Below are 12558 nucleotides of genomic sequence, written 5' to 3' on the forward strand. Positions count from 1 at the left end.
TCAACTGAGGCCAGGTCTACAGTACAGGGTGATTGAGGTCATCATTAGGGGCTGTCATGATTATGAGGATTAGCCAGCAGCCTGGGGATTAGGGGGTTAACTACACCTAGCCAGGTGGAGTGACCAGTAGGAATGTAGGTGGGACTTTCAAACTGAGACAAAGGAATTTGGGTTTTTTCCTTTCTCCCTTTTGTTTCTCTGGGTGTGTTCTCTGTAGCTACAGAGAGGGACAAGCATCTCTCTCTCTCTCTCTCTCTCTCTCTCCAAGACACAATTCCTCATTTTCTGTAAGTAGGGTAAAGTTTAGTTAGTTTCGTTAGGCTTTATTGTTTTAAGGGTTGGGTATGGGATCTGAGATCTGGCACTGTTTAAAATATGTTTTGGCTTTTCTTTGTAACTAAGTTCTAGGCCCATGGAGTTTCTCTATGAGTATATTTTATTACCTTCCTATGTAGTCATTATGCTTGCAACAGAAATATTGTTGTAATAATAAAAGTTCTTTCTTTTCTTTTTATTAACCTGGCAGTGATTAATTGTGTGCCCTGATTTTTATTTTAGGGGTGAGATTTCCCAAATGATCTTTCCCCTGATTTCTTTATCAACATTTGAGTGGGGGCCAGCAACTACAGGAGGTGCCTGTCAGCTTGGGTTGGCTGGGGAGAGTGCTGCGGGCCCAGATTTAGCTCTGGGGGCAGCTGAAGCCCGGAAGGGAAGGGGGAGGTCTCTGATCTTCTCCCAGAGGAGTCTGTGTGTTTTCCTAAAGGGGGGGTTGTGTGAAGACCTGCCTGTTCAGGGGATTGAGGGATCACAGGAGGAGTTGATGGTGGCTCAGCAGGGTGAGGCTTCTGTTGGGCCAGGGGAAGATGAGCTTTCGCTTGCAGAAAGTCATAAGGAAGAGGATCCTTATGGTGAGGTTGGCCAGCAGGTTGCTGTGCCTGAAGGGGGTAAAAGTGACTTGGGGATAGAAGGATCCTGTGAGGAGCAAAGGAATTCAATAGCTATTGTGAGCAGGGGAGCAACATCCAGGCAGGCCTATGTCTGTGTGGGAGGGAGTTCACAACCTAAACCCACAGGGCATGGGGGAGGGGCAAGACTTGTGGTTGCCCAGGAAGGTTGCAACTTTTTAAATCTAAGAAGCCAGAACTGTCAATGTACACTTGGGGTGGATTTGTTCCTACTGCTTATGTTAACTTGCATAACCACTGTACTGCTGTTACTAAGACTGGTAACAATGTCCATTGTGCATGATTTTGTACCATAACCCTGGAAACTGTTAAGAGATGTACCCAATGACACACTGTATGTTCAAAAGCTTTGTGACACTGGTATTTCACTGTTAATACTTGTAATTAGTATTGGAGCTTCTCACCTGAGAAGGGGAATCCCCAAATTGGTGTGCTATGTAAAAAGGGAAACTGAGGCACGACTACATTTTCTTTTCATAGCTAAGTGCCAAGAGGCCTACGTTATGGGGAACAAGGAGACCTACATTGTACTGGTGTTAATTGGATTTCAGACCATTGCCAAAGTGGGCATGGGTAAATTTAATATTTTCACTAATGGGTGTTGGGTCCAAATGCTGAGCAAAGGGGCCCATGTAAGGTGTCGAATGAAAGCTTCTCCTCTGCTGATGCTATATATGATACTTGTGTACATGTATGGTGTTGTATATGAAGTTATGGAATGGACTCTGTTCTTGGATGTTAAAAATTTTTCCGTCTGGAAGGAAGCAATGGAAATGGACTGCTTGCCTGTGACCAGCTCCAGTTGGAAGATGCAAGAAACAGCAAAGGGCCCTTTGGGGCTGACACTAAAGACTGCTAAGCTAGAAGTTGTACTATCTTTGCTAACCGCCTGCATCAAGCACTCGGTGACTGATGTATGACAAGTGTTCTCATTAACAATCTTACTCTCAACATTTTATTTCTTGTATTAATATCTCTTTAGAGTTTAGATTCTAAAGGATTGGCCCAGTGTGATCTTGTGGGTAAGATCTAAAGTGAAAATTGGCCTGGAACTGTGGCTGAGTCCTTTGGACCAGGAGGATCGGTTTGGAGTTGGTGAGTGTGGGTTTTATAACCTCTCACCTGTGTGTGAGGCCTAAGTCTGGTGATGGCACAGGGAAGCTGGAGTTTCTAAGGGGTTTTGCTGATGAGGCTTCCGGCTGACCGGGGAGGCAGCTGAAGTGCTCGGTGTAATTTGAGGGGTGCCTGGGGAAGGACCCCAGTTGAGGGCGATAAGTAGCCCTGGTTTTAAGCAATTCGCCCTGAGCTGACACCCTCAGCAGTGCCAAGACCTGGCCTGGTGTATGACAGTGGTATATTTTACAAGAGGCACAGAACCTGGTCAATTGAACTTTAGATCAAGACCCCACGCTATTCTAAATTTGATTTTGAGACTGAGAGTTTGATTGGTTAATGAGGCATTTCTGGACTCTATTACTTAGTATACTTTCTGTATATCTGTTATGGTACTCCATGGATATGGAAGCATTTTGTTTACTTTTCATGTATTCAATAATCTAGTCAAGAGTGCATAAATGTATTTACTATGTTTTATCTCAGACCTCCAGGAAGAAATCACAGCCGGTGTGGCCAGAGGCTGTCCAGCACCGTCTGTGATTTGGGGGGCATGTCATGATTATGAGGGTTAGCCAGCAGCCTGGGGATTAAGGGGTTAACTACACCTAGCCAGGTGGAGTGACCAGTAGGAATGTAGGTGGGACTTTCAAACTGGGACAAAGGAATTTGGGTTTTTTCCTTTCTCCCTTTTGTCTCTCTGGGTGTGTTCTCTGCAGCTACAGAGAGGGACAAGCATGTCTCTCTCTCTCTCTCCAAGGCACCATTCCTCATTTTCTGTAAGTAGGGTAAAGTTTAGGTAGTTTCGTTAGGCTTTATTGTTTTAAGGGTTGGGTATGGGATCTAAGATCTGGCACTGTTTAAAAGATGTTTTGGCATTTCTTTGTAACTAAGTTCTAGGCCCATGGAGTTTCTCCATGAGTATATTTTGTTACCTTCCTATCTAGTCATTATGCTTGCAACAGGAATATTGTTGTAATAATAAAAGTTCTTCCTTTTCTTTTTATTAACCTGGCAGTGGTTAATTGTGTGCCCTGATTTTTATTTTAGGGGTGAGATTTCCCAAATGATCTTTCCCCTGATTTCTTTATCAACAGTTGGGTGGTGGCAGTGGAAGTTTTATTCCCAAGATCTAGGTTTTTAAGATTTTTGGGGAAGTTTTATACCAAAGCCTGGTAGATAAGGCTTTGGGGTACACTTGCTGGCCCCCACTTCTGCATTTATCATGCTAGAGTGGGGAAGGAGCCATGACAGGGGCCCTCTGGGATGACTAGACAGGCAGAAACCGTAAGGACATGTCTACATTGCAGCCATAACCATGAGCTGACTATTATGCTGGCTGGGCATCAAACCTTCCCACTACAGTGGGAATCAGTGTTAGATAATGGAGCTCTAACAATACGTCTTTAAAAAGTCCAATGAAAAATTAAATCTAAACATTCCTCAGTGGGACTTAATCCTGACCATATCCATGTTGTAGGATGACAGGCATACTGAAGTATAGTGCTTCTGTTCACAAAGCATGTGAATAGATGGGAATGCCTAGTAACAACAGAAAGCTATTTCAAATGGGCTGGCTCATGTGTAACATACTGTGAGGTTCTTTGAGGGGTGCAGAAAACATACTGTGACCATTTGTGATCAGCTCATAAAAGAGTTTACTGAAAAGATATTCACCAAATAAATGTGAATAACAATTTCCAGGAAGATGATATCTATTCACATGGTTACTCTATGAGCAAAAAGAGGAGGGTAAACCAGGCAACTTGTTTATTGAGCAAATATTTCACTTCTCTAATGCCGACACAGTGCTGAAGAGATTACTAGAGCGATGTTTGAGTAAATTGTGTATAGTACAGATCCAAGCTGTATGATCCTTACCCCCAAAGTCACTTCTGTGCCGTTTGAAAATATTTTCTGTGATTTAGACAAGGTTGAATGTCTGCAGGATCAGAGCCTAAGCTACTGATTATCCTGGATGTCTTTGGGCACCACTTATGTCTCTATATCTCTGTTACCTCTGGGGTTCAGTGTGTGTTCCAGGTGCCAAAGCTCAGGCTCCAGACCAAGCTTAGGTGTCTATACCACAGTTATATGGCCCAAGCCCTGAATCCGCTGATGTGGGCCAGCCTTGGTGCTTTTTTGCAATGTAGACATGTCCATAGTGTTGTCATGTATTTGTGACTTGTACCCAAGGCAAGTTCAGAAAGTGCTGTCAAACCTTGTAGCTTCAGGGAACACACAAGTCATTGGGGCTTCTTTCTACCAGTCTGAGGCTGAAATGAAGGCGGGATATTTTGCACTTGGCACTTGGAGGAAGGTACAATCTGTTTTCTGTGGTAAATGAGAGTTCTGTGGCGATAACCTGCTCATGTGGAGGAAATAACTTTGGATACGTTGTCAGCTGGTTCCTACCCTGTGGATCTCAATTTTCTAGCTGTGATTCATTTGTTTGAGGTAGGCTGGTGGAGCAGGGGTACACACGCTGAATTCTGAGCTGTACAAAAGGAGCCCAAGCTCAATGGCTCTCATATTTGTTTGAATTGGCCCTGCTGCTCCTCTCTTATTTCTCAGTATCTGGTTTCTATATGAAACGGGTCACTTTTCCCATTTAATCTGATAGCTTTGGTATCCATTTTTTTTTCAAAGAAAACCAGTGGACTCAGCATTCCCCTCTTCCTTTGGAAGACAGAGTGACTTGGTTGTGGTACTCTGGAGTTCAGTCAGGCTTTGGGATCAAGGTAAGAAACTTTGCCAATCTTTGCTTGTAAACCTGACATAGTATAGTATTGCATCATAGTAGGTAGGTTCTGCAGAGAGTCTGGCAGTGTTGTGTGTCTGTGCTGACTGAGCATCCTGTTCAGTGCTTCATTTGGAATGAAAGGGGTGCTGGGGGTTGAAGCAATTTTTTTTACTTTCGTAACTGATGTGTCAAGCCCAGAAGTGACATCCTGTTGGGCAGTCTGCAGAATGGCAGGCTCAGTAATAAAGAATAGAAGGAAGTAGAGTAGGGACTTCTTAAACCTCCTCCCTCAACACAAAGAGCAGAGATGCACAGGTTGTAGATCTCTCTCTTAAGCACAAAAATATCACAGCTATTAAGCCCCAGTGCCTTCCCCACCCTCAGCAAAGCAAACAACCCACATTAAATGTCCATGTGTAAATTCCCACTCTTCCTCTCTCAACCAAAATCCCTTTCCTGTTCTTCCTCTCACCTGTATCCCCAGCCAACAGAGTTTATATACTGCCCCCAACAGATAATGAAAGGTTAAGTTCTTGAAGAGTTGGCCTGCTGCTTACCTAGCATGAGTACATTTAATAATGACTTTTAAATTTTATACTTGCTCTATTTTTCTTACATTTCTCTTTTGTAACACTTTCATCTTCAATAATGTTCACATTTGAATGCTAACCTAATATTGCTAAAATAAATGGTAATAATTATTCCTTAATATTTAGAACAATATTTTATGTTTTTTGCATTTTTCTGAGTTAAAATATCTCAGTACCATAACTTGTTTTTATTGAATTAGACATAGATATTTGTCTAAGGCTAAGCCTATTGGAGACCATAATGTTTTACTCTTTTGTTACTGTTCTAATACATTTGTACTTTAAAACAGTTGAACATTTTTTACAGCATTAGGCAGTATTTGAATCAGCAATGTTTCAGAATTAGGCAGTGTTTGACCAGTCAACTAATCAGTTTATTTTTGGACTGGTCAATACAATCCTTTGTGCAACGTGTTGGCTAAAAATCTGTTTATACAGGGGTGGAGAAAAATTGTTTGAATCTTACTCTAAAACATTTAGAAAGTAAAGATTCTTAGAACATGCCACTGGTTTTTAAGGGGCTAGATGGTAGTGAATCTCCCTCTGTAATTGGTGATCAGTTCCTCACATGAGAAATCCCATTGACTTCAGTGGTCCAACTTATATGTTCAATAGTGCCCTAAAACATAGCCCAAAGTTATTAGGGTTAACAAATTTCTAATTTCAGAACATTAGGTACAACCAAATAACAGGAGAAACAGAAATATAAAGGTTGAAACGTCAGGATTTTATTTTCTATATTTGATACCTATGAAAATCTGTTATAACCTCCAAAAGCACTTGAATGGAAAACTCCCAATAGCAGACACTGTAATACCCAACATATCAGGGAAAGGGAATCTGAAACACCATTGTGTTTGTAAGCAATTAGAGTAATGGGATCTGCATGAAATTATTGTATAGAGGGTGCACAATTGGTAGAAAAATCATGCTCCAAGATTTAATAATAGTGTCAGTTTGGAGGGATGTACCTAACGAAGTCCTGCAGAAGTCAGTCTTGGGTCCAGCACTGTTCAGTATCTTCATTAATGACTTGGATAATGGAGTGGAGAGTATGCTTATAAAATTTGTGGATGACATCAAGCTGGGAAGGCTTGCTAGCAGTTTGGAGGACAGGATTAGAATTCAACTAATTCTCCAATTTATCAACAAAATGAAATTCAGTACAAACAAGGGCAAAGTACTACACTCCAGAAGAAAATAAATCTGTGAATAAATATGAAATGTGGGATGTAATACTGATGAAAAGGATCTTGGGATTATAGTGAGTCACAAATTGAATATGAACCAACAATGTGATGCAGTTGCGAAAAAGACTAGTATCCTTCTGGGGTGTATTAACAGGAATGTCGGATGTAAGGCCATAGGACATAATTGCTCTGTTTGTTATTGGGGAGTGCTGTGTCCAGTTTTGGCACTATGCTTTTAAAAAAGATCTGGACAAATTGGAGAGAGTCTAGAGAAAAGCAACAAAATGATAAAAAAGAGGAAAAAAGAACCTCTTTTGGAGCAATGGCATGTTTAGGTTCAGCTTTCTACAGTGCTACCATAAATGCAATCTCTCGCTATATAACGAAACGTATCCAGGCTTTTTTCTCCTCTGTATTGGCCACAACAAAATGTAAATGAAATAAAGCTGGAGCAAGAAACTACCCAGCATGATTCTGATGAGAAGGAAAACATATTTTTGCCTATTGCAGTATATTAGAGAGAGTTGAGAAAACAGATTACAGTGCTAGTGAAAAAAACGAGCTGATTAACCTTAAATGCAGGGCAGAGAGAAACCATTTTGGAGAAAATAGATTTGTGCGCACTGAAAATATCAGATGTTCTCATGGTAGCAATCCTGCACAGGCACTGCTTGACAAGGGTAGCTGGGGCACCAATTGCAACAGTAGCTATATTGCAAACACATTCCCTGTTTTTTGACCAGGTTCATTCAATATGTTGTTGCCTGAGCCTAAACTGGTTGGTTAGCTTTTATGAATATCCTTGTTTTCTACCCACATCCCTGTTGAATAAGCAGGTATGTAGTGTCGTGGACCCTCTGATGATAATAACCCTTTGGTGTCCAGTAAAAATGGAGGGAATGGGTTGGGGGACATTGCATGATTTGTGTTTCCCTGCAAATAAGACTGATGTTATAAACTTGAAAAGTATTTGCAAACCTAAAATGTACCATGGCATTTTACAGTTTTATCCTTTTAGTCAAGGACCTGTTGTTCATCACACAGTTAATAAATAAAATGCCAAGTGAACTGTAAACTAGAGCTGTAATTGAAAGTGGCAGTAATCCCCCCAACACTTCTTTCATACCCTATCACCAAAAATTAAAAAAAAGGTACTCGGCCAGATACGAAAATCTGACAAATTTTTCACAGTAGTCTTCTCTGATTTTCTGTCAGTGACAGTGGGAAATGGAAGCACAGCATAACCACTGAATTTGAGTACTCCTATATGTATCCTAGTTACTTAGCTCAGTAGATAATTTCCTTATTTGCTGAGACAATGAAGGTCAGGTTTATACTTTTTAGAGCTCTTGTTAGCGAGTTCTCTGAGCTACCATTTTTGGAGGAGATCCTCCTCCTCCAGCTCTTTTATGCAGGGGAAAGTGGCCCTAAAAGTTCTATATCCAGCCGGAAGATGTGTCATTGCAGACACTCTGTAAGACAGCCATCACATTGCCTTCTGTGGACACCCTCACAAACCTTGATGAAAGGGGCTTCCTGTGGGCATGGATGGGAAGGGTGTCTGAGAGGCAAAGCTATAGTGCCCAGCTCTGCAGAGATTCTGGACAGCACCAGGAGAGTGCTGTAACTTTTTAGAGAAAGTGCTTAGAGAGAGATATGTTGTGTCTTTGCATATATTTCATGTGTTTGTGGTGCAGCGATCTATTGACATCCATTTCTGCTTTTTCTGCAAAGGTAGGAACATGATTACCAAACCAGGAAGACAGATTAGGTAGACGTTTCATGTGATTTAACATCATTATCTAAAATGTTCTGGAAATATCAGAAAACATCCTGATTGGATGAGGGCCTAAATCAGGAGTGGGGAACCTCAGGCCTGGGGGCTGGATGTGGCCCCCTTCTTGCCTGGATGCAACCCCTGAGGCTCAGGGGCCCCTCTTAGCATTGGGTAGCCTGTGCTGGCATTCCAGCTCCCCTGCTGCTCAATCACTGGGTTGGAAGCACAAAATCTACTAGACTGGTCCCCCCTAAGCTCTGGTATGCAAGGGGAATGCAGGGAGTGTCTTTCTCTTCAGTTGGGGGCTAATGTCAGTGAGGGCTTTTTTGTTTTGGATTCTCATTGTGCGCAGCCCCTGACTGATTTTTCTGTGCATCAGCAGCCCTTGACTGGAATGAGATTCTCCACCCCTGGCCTAAATTGATTCAGGGAAGAGCTGGGCCAAGACTTTCAAAAATAGAAGCATAAGTTATACTCCTAAATCTATATTTCAATACTTAAGTGACCTGATTTTTTTTAAGGGGGATGGGAAGGAAATAAAAACTGACCACCCACAGATTGCACTGAATTGAGAACAGTACATTTTATAATTTAGAGGAATTGCCTACAACTTAATCTTTTCCATCCATTTGTGAATTTTTTCTATCCATGTGCAGAATAAGTATTTTTATGTGTACCAAGGCATGTGTGAATATGCATCACCAATAGAGAAACAAAATCTAGCCGTGGGTGCTCTGCTAATCAACTGGGGGGCATTTGAATTTCTCCTGAACACACAGCTTACAGCGAATATGGTAGGTGATCCCTGCAGTTAAGGCTGCCAGACTCTCCCCAGTCTTCTTTTCAGTTGTTTACAACCATTTTGTCTAAAATTTTCCAGTCTAGGGCTTCAGTTTCATGTTTAATTTTTGGGGGGAGACAGGTTCAACTAAAAGTGTGTTAGCTATGTCTGAGAACAAAATTAGGAACAAATATGTTGTTTTGCCTATGCTTACAATTGTATTTTTGAGAAACTCTGACTCCTCGGTGCTGAAACTGAGATGTGACACTGAATGAAGAGGGATACAATGACCATGATCATATAATTAAAGGCTGTATCAGAATGCCTACCCATGAGGGGGCTGAATTAAGTTAGCCCAGGCAATCTGAATTCTAGCATTTCCTAACTTTGGAGTGCTTGATTTTTGCTACCTTGGGATTCTTTGAATGTAAGTTTTGTTTTTTGTTTTTTTGTTATGGTATGCAATCTATTTGAATCTTGCTGTGATTGCTTTGGAATGTGAGTATGTAACTTTGGAGGAAGTTGTGTAGTCACAATATGCAAATATATTTTTTATTCTGGTGAAAATTTAGAGTCCAAATAAAGGTACCGTTGAGACTTTTACCTTTTGTTGACTAGATTATGATGTTAAGAGTTATTGATAAAATCTCCATCTCTAACATTTGTATAATAGTCAACATTATCAGCACTGCTCATGAAAGCCTTCATTATCTTGGAGTTTTAATTTTAAAAGTGCAGCTGCCATTCTTTCCTTACTCCATATTTGTCTGTATGAGTTCTTCCATGGTAAATAATTCTAGAAGCATAAATCTGCAGCAGCGTTTCATGGGGCTGATCGTTTTTACCGCATTCTAAATTTCTGCAAGCAATAGCCACTGGCATTCTAATCTGTGTGTGTGGGGGGGGGAGATGATACCGTTCCAGGCTCTGCCTCCACTCCATCCCTTCCCCCAAGGTTCCACTCCAATTCTTCCCACCCTGTTTTGCCCCCTCTGCTGAGTCCACCCTGTCCTTGCTCCTGCCCTTCCCCTGAAGACTGCCTCTTGCATGGTGTAGAACACCTAATCTGCTGGGAGGAGGCACTGATAAGGGTGCTGCCATGGGGTGCTGAGTCCCATCTTTTTCCATGGGGGCTGTAGCCCTGGAGTACCCAGGGAATTGTCACTTACATCTGCAAGGACAAGTCTCTTTACAGGCTTACAGACATGACTGTGTTTCTTTTATTTTCTTCCTTTCCTCATTCTTCTTAACACATTTTTAGATGCAGGAAAGACTATCTTGATCCGCTGCCTAGGCTGCATTTCTCCTGGGCTGTGTCCAGACTCAGGGGTTTTTTCGAAAAAAGTAGCCTTTTTTCGAAAAAAAACCTCACCTGCGTCTAGACTGCAGCCGCGTTCTTTCGAAATTAAATCGAAAGAACGCGGCTTTTCTTTCGATGGCGGTAAACCTCATTTCACGAGGAAGAACGCCTTCTTTCGAAAGTTCCTCTTTCGAAAGAAGGCGTTCTTCAATGTAAATAGGGCTTCTTCGAAAGAGAGCATCCAGACTCACTGGATGCTTTCTTTCGAAAAAGCAAGCCGCTTTTTCGAAAGTTCAACGTGCAGTCTAGACGCTCTCTTTCGAAAGAGGCTCTTTCGAAAGTATCTTTCGGAAGAGCCTCTTTCGAAAGAGGCTTGCAGTCTAGACATAGCCCTGTTGTGCAGGCAGGGAGAAATAGATACCAAGTTATATGGTCAGTTTGTAACATCTTCCTGATTCTGTGTGCACCTGTTATTTAAGTAATACAGCTCTTGGTGGCAGTCATGATTTTAGACTTCAGGGCAAAATAACAAAACAATCAAAGAATTTTTTTTAAAAAAAAGTGTCTGAAGTGGCTCTTTCATAGTCAATGCTGTGTACAAAATAGAAGGTTTAGTCACAGTAATGTGTTACGGCAGTTTAATTTTCAGCTACAAGCAATTAAATATGATTCTAGGTCTGCAGAGTGGCTATACAGAAACTGGAATTTACCCTGTAGATTTGCTCCACCTTTGTAGTCAGTCACATGTTCTGCCATGGATGACTGAAATAACTTCTTTTTGCTAATATGATTTGAATTCAGTTCGCACGTAGACACTGCAGTTGAGATCAGGATGCATTGAGTAGCACTGCATTTAAAAACATACATGGAACCAGTACCTGGCCTAAACAGCTCAGTCTAAGTCAGGGCTGGGCAAGATGAGGCCCAGGGGCCAAATCTGGCCCACCTAACACTTTGATCTGACCACTTCCTATTTATATCCTGCAGCCCATACCACCAAATTTCCAGGCGATGGCTCAGGCAGCAGGATCCTATTTTAAATGGCTCCCAAAGCGCAGTCATGGCGCTACCTTGGCAGGAGCTGGAGCCGTGAGCCTTTAAATAGCTGCAGCAACCCCGGGAGGCTGCCAGTCAATGTGGTAGTGGCAGGCCTGGGAGCTGTGAGCCCTTTGCTGTACTTTTTAATTCAAAGCCTGCAGCCCCAGACAACTTTGAGGGTAGACTAGTCCCCAGTCCCACCCCTTCTGCTCCAAGCTCCACCCCTTTTGGGGTGGTGGAGCAGGCCAGTGAGCACATGCAAAGTTCATTAAGAGGCCCCCTCTGAAAATTATTGCCCATTCCGGTCTTAGTTGACAAGACAGACTCAGGATGGGAAGGGAGACAGAAGAACAATGAGGCAGAGAGACCGCAGGCTTCCAGAGACCTTGTCCACTAGACCATGCTGCTTCATAAACACTTCTGCCAGCTTTGCAAAATCAATATAGCTAAGAGGAAGTAAGTTAATTTTGTTGCACATTTCAGTTTGCCAGTTTGGGGCTTGAATCTCTCTGGCACTCTACCTTCTGTGGTCCTTTTCACCTGTGTGAATGTAACCCACACACCTAGTGTGGTTCAATGTCTCATGGAATGGTGCTTAGACCAAGTACAGCCCAGAGATAAGAACAATAGAATTCTATAGCTTGGGTGAGCCAGCATAGCTCAAGCTGTAGAGGCTCCTATACTAAGTTCCAGAGGTCCCATGTTCAAATCTGTCTGGTGGCTGTTACATGAAGTAGATTTAAAATCCTCCCATGCTTATTTGGTAGCATTTTACCTATACCCACTTCTCTCTCAACACAGATGCAAATTATATTCCCAGATGCAAAGCAGTGGAGAATCAACCTTGATAGGTATACTATGAAGACAACAAACATGGAACCCCCCCAATGCTATGTTTAGAGTCACTCTTCAGAAAAGGAATGGCACTTTAAGCATGAGAGCCTATTAGCATATGCAAATGATGTGAGGCAATCTTACATGGTGTCTTTAGTGGACTTGCCCCATTTACGCCTATGGTTTTCCCCCCATGTGAGCATTGCATATGTATTGAATACTTGAAT

The 12558-nt window shown here is 42.1% G+C and overlaps 1 protein-coding gene across 7 annotated transcripts in view; it reads left to right on the top strand.

Annotated features, from left to right (window-relative positions):
* The window catches only part of LOC102453472 (opsin-5-like), a 127095-nt gene that overhangs the window by 37259 nt on the left and 77278 nt on the right, over nt 1-12558 (top strand). For 6 of the 7 annotated variants that reach the window (XM_075920776.1, XM_075920774.1, XM_075920779.1 and 3 more), the window contains exon 2: nt 4728-4819. The exons of the other annotated variant lie outside the window; for it this stretch is intronic. The gene's annotated coding sequence lies outside the window, so the exon portion shown is untranslated. The remainder of the gene's footprint in view (nt 1-4727; nt 4820-12558) is intronic. 7 annotated transcript variants of the gene reach the window in all.

The sequence above is a fragment of the Pelodiscus sinensis genome, chromosome 2 (assembly GCF_049634645.1).
Source record: "Pelodiscus sinensis isolate JC-2024 chromosome 2, ASM4963464v1, whole genome shotgun sequence".
NCBI classification, from domain to species: Eukaryota; Metazoa; Chordata; order Testudines; family Trionychidae; genus Pelodiscus; species Pelodiscus sinensis.